We start from the raw sequence: 8,386 nt of genomic DNA, 5'->3' as shown, positions 1-8,386 counted from the left end.
TTAAAAAATGTGTGAAAAACGGGAATTTGACCAGGTGAGATAATTACTTAATTGCTATAGTCTATACTATACTTGGCTTAGCAAGTATGTGAAAGATGAACTTATAGTGAAAAAATAAGAGAACAAATACAAAGTTAATGTATTTGATTATCTGATGATCTTATTATGACATCTTTTCAAATTAATTTTTATTACTATTTTCTTTATTATATGTTATATCTTTAATTCATTTAGAATTATATCAAGATTTAAAAGTACATATTCTTTTTTTTCAGAAATTGGACTTAATAATAAATAATATGAAACAAATATTAATTATTTATTCAATAAAACTAAATATTTTCCCATAAATATATATATAATTTCAATAAAATGCTTATAAAATTGTATTAAACCTCTTAAGAATACATTAAGCTAAATCAGGTATTCACAGGTAAATCCAGGTAAATCCAAAACAGAAATCAGACTATAATTGCTATCAAAACACACTTCACACCGGTTGTTCTATACTAATTACCAAATGTGTGCAAAACGGGAACACACCCCCATGCATACATGGATCCCCCTGCCTTTAAAGTTCAGATGATGCCAATCACTTTGTTTGCACATAATTATGTGTGTATTTACCTATCTCATGTAACACTATATATTTACTCTTCCCCGGGATACTCTAACAAATTAAGCAGATTTTCTCTGCCATATTTTGATTACAGAGTGTCAGGGTAAAACTTTCCCTTTTTAGTCTGCATTATTCATAGGGATAACTTGACGACTCAGTTTTTGGTATAAATTTGAGGTAACATGAGCATCTGAAAAAAAAAAAAAGATTTGAAAGGGGGATTGTTTACTGAGGAATTTAAAAGTTGAAGGGAGATAACTTACAACCCGCACCTCAGATCTCCACATTTTTTCCTTATTCAAAATAAGGAAAAAATGCGGACGGGAGTATTTGGACTAATTTTCCGCATTCATTCCAGATTTTCGTAGATTCAAATTTCCAGATTTTCTCCGTATTCAAAATATGGAGAAAATGTGGATGGGAGTATTTGGACTCTTTTTCCGTATTCTCTCCAGATTTCCGCATTTCCATATATACAAAGTATGGAGGTATTTACTTGGTTGATAAAATGCGGAAATACGGAAATCTGGAGAAAATACGGAGTTAATCACATGGTTATAAAATAAATGGCTAATAAAACCGCTACATGATGCATACATACATAAATATTTACAAAACCATCAACAATGTGCAAAATTATATACAATTTATTATATCATTATGAGAAAAAAACATATAAATGAATGAACAAAATTACACATTATGTTCATGAGCAATGTATTGGATCTTATATCTTTGACAAACAAATAGGAGCATGTATGGAAAAAAAACTGGAACTCTTATTTAAGCCACAAGTTCATGGAAAAAATGTGGCATTTTTTAATATTCATATTAAATAAATGGAAATTTATTCATTCTATTTAAGCAAAAGTGGGAGTGAAATGTTCAACACTATTAGGTACTGGGGAAAAAATAACAATTGACATAGCATTGAATATTTACAAAACAAGAAAAAATTTTAGACATTTTTTATCAATCTGGATCACATTTGCCATTTTCTACCTGCATCCCTGATTCATATTTCTCACAATTCAATTTATATCTCAGGTCTGTGCTTTACACCCATCTGTCCAATAAAAATTTTCTTCAGACTTCTTTGTAATTTGTAAGGTCTCTGCATGTTTAATTTCTTGCAGCAGCACTTGCGGTCGAATTGGCAAATCCTATCAATTAAAAAAAAAGTACTTAAATTATAATCAGTCAGGGGTGGTACTGAAATCAGTCATTTTTGAAAATGATGGATAATGGTCATTTCTTCTAAGTATATAATGTACACGATTTTCTGATTTTTGTAAATATGACATCTTTTCATCATATTTCCATTCTCAAGTCAGCTTTCCCATCCCATTTACTACAGTAATTAGATATAGTACACTACCCTGCCATAGACCCTTGTGTAGAGAAACATCTTGACAAGTAATTGAAACCAAAATAATTTAGTGCGCCCCGTAAAACTAATGAGATAATTAAGTGCGCCCAGACCTAACAATTTGATAAAAAATGATGAAAAACAGTCATTTTTAATATCAGAGATAACTCTATTTCTAAAATAAATTTCAAAATAGAAATGACTGTTTTTCATCATTTTACTAAAAAATGATGAATTTCCATCATTATTAAAAATCAATTTAATGACTGAAAATCATCATTTTTAGAAATGATGGATTTCAATCACACCCCTGACTGATAATGGTGCAATATTAATAAAATTTAAATTCATTGCTTTTATTCCTTTTAAAATCTTTTTATAAACACAAGTTTGGGTTCTTCAATTTAATATCAATTTGTTTAAAATATTATTTATAATAATGACAATCATAGTTGACTGTTTTTAATTAAACAAGCAATAAAAAAAGAAAAAAAAGAATATATATACCTCAAACATAACCATCCATGGACCAAGCTTTAAGCCCGTTAAAATCGCAGTAAGTTGAATAAGCACTTATTCTTTTTCAGAAATCTCCTCCTCATGCACAGACGCTACCAAAAAAAAAATGTATGGTAAATCATTGCTAGAGATTACACCCCATGGCTCCCCAAAATTAACACCTTTAATTGTGGTTAACAATAATAAAATTCTATGAGCTGATTGAAAGATTTGAATCATGGGCATATTGGCTGAAACGTACGTAGCCTGGTAGCTCAGTCCTAGGCCTAGAGTATTTATTTTCATCATCACAGTGACACACATGTTAAAAAAAATATGACTGACCTACCGCATATGAAATACGTGTGTCTGCATCTTTTGGTTGATACAGCAATACGATCTCAGGCTGTCTGGTCAACAAACTTCTTCCTTTAGACAGAGCAGACGTTGCAACATGGAGGCCAAGGTTAAATTTTGGCGGTCTGTTGTTTAAATTAATTGATCACTGAGCCCGACTTTTTGAAACATTCTTCCGATCCCGATCAAATTGTACATAACATTCAGGAGAAACAGAGAACTGCTGTTAACTCCAAGACAGTTTTTATGCACCCAAATTTTTTCGGGGTGCATATTGTTTTTGTCCTGTCTGTCTGTTTAGCTGTATGTCTGTCTGTTTGTTTGTCTGTTGTCAACTTTAACCTTCGCCATAACTTTTGAACTGTGAGACTTAGAGACTTCATATTTGGTATGGATACTCCACTACAAAAACACTTTCAACTGACACCAAGGTCAATGACCTTATGACCTTGATTGTGACCTTTATGCTAAAAATAGCTTTTTCGAACTTTCGCCATAACTTATGAACCGTGAGAGATAGAGACTTCATATTTGGTATGCATACTCCACTAATTAGGCACTTTCAACTGACACCAAGGTCAATGACCTTGTGACCATGACTGTGACCTTTATGCTAAAAATAGCTTTTTGGAACTTTTGCCATAACTTCTGAACGGTGAGAGATAGAGACTTCATATTTGGTATGCGTACTCCACTAATTAGGCACCTTCAACTGACACCAAGATCAATGACCTTGTGACCTTGTTTGTGAACTATGTGCTAAATATAGCTTTTTTCGAATTTTCGCCATAACTTTTGAACCATAGATGATAGAGACTTAATATTTGGTATGCATACTACACTAATAAAGTGCTTTCAAATGACACCAAGAACAATGATTGTGTGACCTTGACTGAGACCCATTTGCTAAAAATTGCTTTTTAGAACTTAATGTTGCCGCCAGGTGCTACTGTGTCTCACAAACACATCTTGTTCTTGATGAAAAAATTCTAAGTCCAGAGCTCCGTATTTTTTCCGGATGAAAAATATTCTAAGTTAAGAGTTCAATATATTTTCCAGATGAAAAATAGACTAAGTCCAATTCTCCATATTATTTCCGTTTATTTTCCAGATTATTTCCGTATATTTTCTGCTTTTCCGTATTGTTAATTTTCTCCGTATTTTTTTCCACATTTTTTCCATATTAAAATGAGGAAAAAATGCGGAATAATGCGGAAATCTGGAGATCTGAGGTGCGGGAAACATCTCAAAGTGTCCACATTTGAAAGGGAAATAACTCAAATGCATCCTATTATCTTATATGTAACAATTTCTAAACACTGATTCAGAAGATAACTTGCAGACTCAACTTTTGCATACAGTTGGGATTATATGAGGATGTCAAAGTCTAAACAGGGGTATATCAAAGTCTGAATGGGGAATAACTTATTTATAAGCTTTAAGGATCTCAATATCTGTAATGGAGATAACATAATTATCTCAAGATATCAAATTGTTTGGAAGGGAGACAACTCCATGGCATCTCAATACCTAAAAAAAATATTTTCTCACAAGCATTGGTTTGAGAGGGTGATAACTAAAATACTTTGAAAATTATCAATGTCTCAAAGAAAGATAACTGATAGAGAACTCAATATCTGAAAGGGAGGTAACTTGTGAGGTTTCTAATGATTCTCAGTAGCCACAGGGTACTGTAAACCAGCTTTTATTCGCGAGCGAGAAATTTTCGCAAAGTTCGCGAGAGCCTCGTCATCGCGAATATTTCTCGCCGCGAACTAGTCTTGAAAGTCTCTGTGTCTATCAACAACAGATAAAAAAAAGCTTGATCGCAAAATTAAATCGTCATGAACTAGTTTAACCCCATAAAATAAAATTGCCGCAAATAAAAATTGGTTTACAGTATTTCTTAAAAATATTGTAATTGGAGATCTTATAAGACAGGAGAACTACTATCCTCCCAAGAATAAATCATGTATTTGAAGAACAAGGCAGAATAAACTATGCCATCTATTTGAGTTTAATCATCCCAATATATTTCTGTAGACATTCAGTAACATGCCTAATAAGCAATAATATGCCTTTTCTTCCTATGAGTACCTACAGTAACTAACCTTATAAGTTATAAGCAATATCGCCCCCTCCTTTCCTGTGTTCCTACAGTAACAAACACTATAAGCATTATGTCGCCCCCTCCTTTCCTGTGTACCTACCAAGTATCTGACCTGCTGCCAGTTTAGTCTGCATGGCCCCCGCCAGTTTCCCACCAAACAGTTTTTTGACTGTTTCATTGGAGGAATTTCCATCATTTCCATCACTAGCTTTCGGCTGAGTGCTTAACTTTCTCACCAGTTTTCCAAAACTGGACATTTCTTAGGACCTCTATGATAAAGTTTCAGCATTATGACAAATTTGGATTTCAATCTTTACAAAGTATCTTTAAATATGTCTAAACATAACCTCCTGAACAAGAAAACTTTTTTTGAATTTTTCATTAACTGAAAAACTGATATTATTATCATTATCTTCAAAACTGAATGTATTTTTGAAAGTGTTGAATTAAATTCACTGCTACAATATTTTTTAGATCTGAATCTTGCATTTGAAGAGAGAAATAAAATTCATTTAAAATTCAAAATCTCTATTAACAACTTTTTTCTTCAATTTTCAGAGCCAACCAATTCCATAACAACCGGACCCAAAACAAAAATTCCTACCTTGAACCCTTCTACTCTCCGACAACAAACACAGGTCTAAGAATTCGAAACAAACACATTTCCTCTGTGTAAGAACTTTTCAAAAAGTTTTAAAATTGAGTGCCACACTTCAAAGAGTCGGTATTTGGTCACTTTTGATGATTGTTTAAAAAGCAGTCTGGGCCAAACAATAGCCAACATACAGTGGACAAATGGTGTGAAAAATCACAATTAAACACTCATAAAGTTAATTTATACTTTGAGTCCATTTGTACACTCGGGGAAAATGCTGAATGAAAGGCACTTTATAAAAAGTCCAAGTTTATATGGTTCTAAAAACACATCACGAGTTCCAAGTAGTTTTTTTTTTAGGAGTTTTAATTCCGAAGTGCAATTAACGAAAATCCCTTACTTATACATTGTAAATATGTAACTTGTTATTCAAAATGAAATATGAAAAAATCCAAACTTTTGGCGACTTTGTGTGAAATTGAACTCTTCCATTTAATCAGCCTAATTAAACATAAATAATGAAGTTAATCACCCATGAATATTGAGGCTCATAAGTGAAAGTCAATGGGTTAATTCAAATACACGAATTTGAAATCTGTCACATTTCAACCAGGAGTCATAATGCAGAGATCAAATTTCTAGCCATTTCTTCAAGGTAAGCTGGACAGCTTAATTACCATGAAATGATAATTATGTTTAATAATTTTCAATACACTTATGTAATTTCTACATCATTGGCAGATTTTCATTGCCTGATAAATATCTTAATCACTGTTAATCTGTCTGCAATCGATTTCACCACTTGACAGTTCTAACTAATAAATCGGTAATAATCCCAGTATATAATCCTAATTTTTTTTCAACTCCACTATATCAAAAAATATCTGAATATTAATTGCTTTATCCATCGAAGGTGAATTGACTGTACATTCATAAGATCATTTATGTGCAAAAGTGCATTCGTGTTATTTTTTAGTTTGTCTGTAACTTGTAAATGCCATATTAACTTGCTGGCATCTGATCTTGAACGGATAGGTATATAATATTAAAAATGTTTTGACTTGGGAAAAAGAGAAATGTGTAAGCATAATTCTTTAAAACACATTGAAAAATTTAATAATTTTATAGGTAATTATCAGTTAAGTCATCCAGGGAACTCCACAATCTGCAAAAGCACCACTCTCATCATTTTCTCTCTTAAATGAACAATTCAACTTTCAACACATCTTCGCTAGCCAAGGGTTTCTGATACGCTACTCTCCTCATAAACCCTTGGCATACGGTGAAGTCAAAAGACGGGATTATTTTCGTCACGTGATCTTGAATTTATCAGGTACGCACAGATTGCGTCATCGACAGAAATAAAGACGCATGTTTAAAAAAAATTAAAGATTTTTCAAGAATAAATTAGAAGCAATAATTGAGTAATGTTTATTCATTACTTATAGTACAAATCGGAAGCTTCAATATAGATTCCTAATCACATATTTAGAAGATATTGGATGACACCATAGCTATTCATAGAATTGCATGTAATCTTACGGATCGTTGTTTACTTGCGTTTTTCAATTCCAAGATTAAAGAGTCAAGAAGTATCCCAAAGGCAAACATCGTCATTTACAAAAAACAATTGATGATTGGTCGACAGGTGTGTACTGAAATCCAATCAGAACTCTGAAAAAAAATCCCGATTTTTATGAACACCGTAGGCCAAGGGTTTATGAGGAGAGTAGCTTATCAGAAACCCTTGGCTAGCGAAGATGCTTTCAACAATGATATCTAAGTAAGCCAAAGTCACGCAATAGAATTACAACACTGAAGAACCATAAAAGTCAACAAGACAAGTGTATATTATACATTTATTGCATGATAGTGAGGGAAATACGAAGTCTTCATGTTTCCCGAACATTCATGCAATGAATTGTTTATTATACCGAAACAAGAAAAACCCTTGAAAAAAACATACACTTTCAAATTCGGCACTGCTCTCAAATTTACTTTCATTTTGAATGTAAAGTTACTAAAACCTTTTGGTCAACACAATATTATCAATTTTGTGACGTAAACAAGGCTATTGTGACGTCTACTACTCACGGGAGTTTTTCTTTAAATGAACAATAATTATTGCGGGAAAATGCACTTGAGATATCCGAAGAGGTGGAATATATTGAAAAGCATGCAGACTGCCGTGAAATATGAAAATTTACGGCCCAATCGGGTGACAACCCATCTTCACCAAGGGTTTCCGATCTGATACCTACTCTAGTAGGTATCGGATCAGAAACCCTTGGCTAGCAAAGATGGTGATAACTTAGAACCAATCAGATGACATCTTGTGTAGAATATTTATAATGAGGTATAATAAATTTACTTCTCCCCATTTCGCCTCGCTCATTTCTTTTTTATCCACTTGTAACAGCTTGGAAACAAATAAACTCTTACCTTTTAGAGCGGACATGATGCAGTATCATTAAGAAGTCCAACTCACAATGTTCAATATCAGCAATTATCCTCAATCATTCCTTATTCAACTTTACTTTATAAAACAACTTAAAAATACAATTAACTTAGATCACACATTTTGCCCATCGTTAAATTGCTTTATTCTTTTGTCTCTAAGGCCGTACCGAGGTAAATAATAAGATGATTATCTCCCCTTTTTAAAGCTGAAATTTATGAAAAGATTTTATCTGCTCATGATTTATTTACAGCAAAAGCCCCTCCCCCTCTATAATAGATCAACATCACCCCCCTGACCAAAGGCCCCAAACAAACTCACCTTTCAGAGCAGAATGCATTGCTGACATGACGTCAAATTGTAAACCAAGAATACTTTCA

The 8,386-nt window shown here is 32.8% G+C and overlaps 1 long non-coding RNA gene across 2 annotated transcripts; it reads right to left on the bottom strand.

The window, feature by feature from the left end:
* Positions 1-1,251: 1,251 nt before the first annotated feature.
* On the bottom strand, positions 1,252-3,093 carry LOC134268621 (uncharacterized). Of its 2 annotated transcripts, none has more exons than XR_009992407.1 (3): positions 2,832-3,093; positions 2,496-2,599; positions 1,252-1,782 (listed from the first exon to the last, which is right to left on the bottom strand). It is a non-coding gene; the product is annotated as an uncharacterized LOC134268621 (long non-coding RNA). The 2 variants fall into 2 exon arrangements; XR_009992406.1 differs by having other exon boundaries at positions 2,836-3,093.
* Between the last annotated feature and the right edge of the window lie 5,293 nt (positions 3,094-8,386).

This window comes from Saccostrea cucullata, unplaced genomic scaffold, assembly GCF_032062105.1.
Source record: "Saccostrea cucullata isolate Sc308-1 unplaced genomic scaffold, CSIRO_AGI_Scuc_v1 ctg14787, whole genome shotgun sequence".
In the NCBI taxonomy this organism is placed as follows: domain Eukaryota; kingdom Metazoa; phylum Mollusca; class Bivalvia; order Ostreida; family Ostreidae; genus Saccostrea; species Saccostrea cuccullata.
The sequence above is the reverse complement of the archived record's forward strand: the minus strand, read 5'-3'. Positions and strand labels throughout refer to the sequence as shown.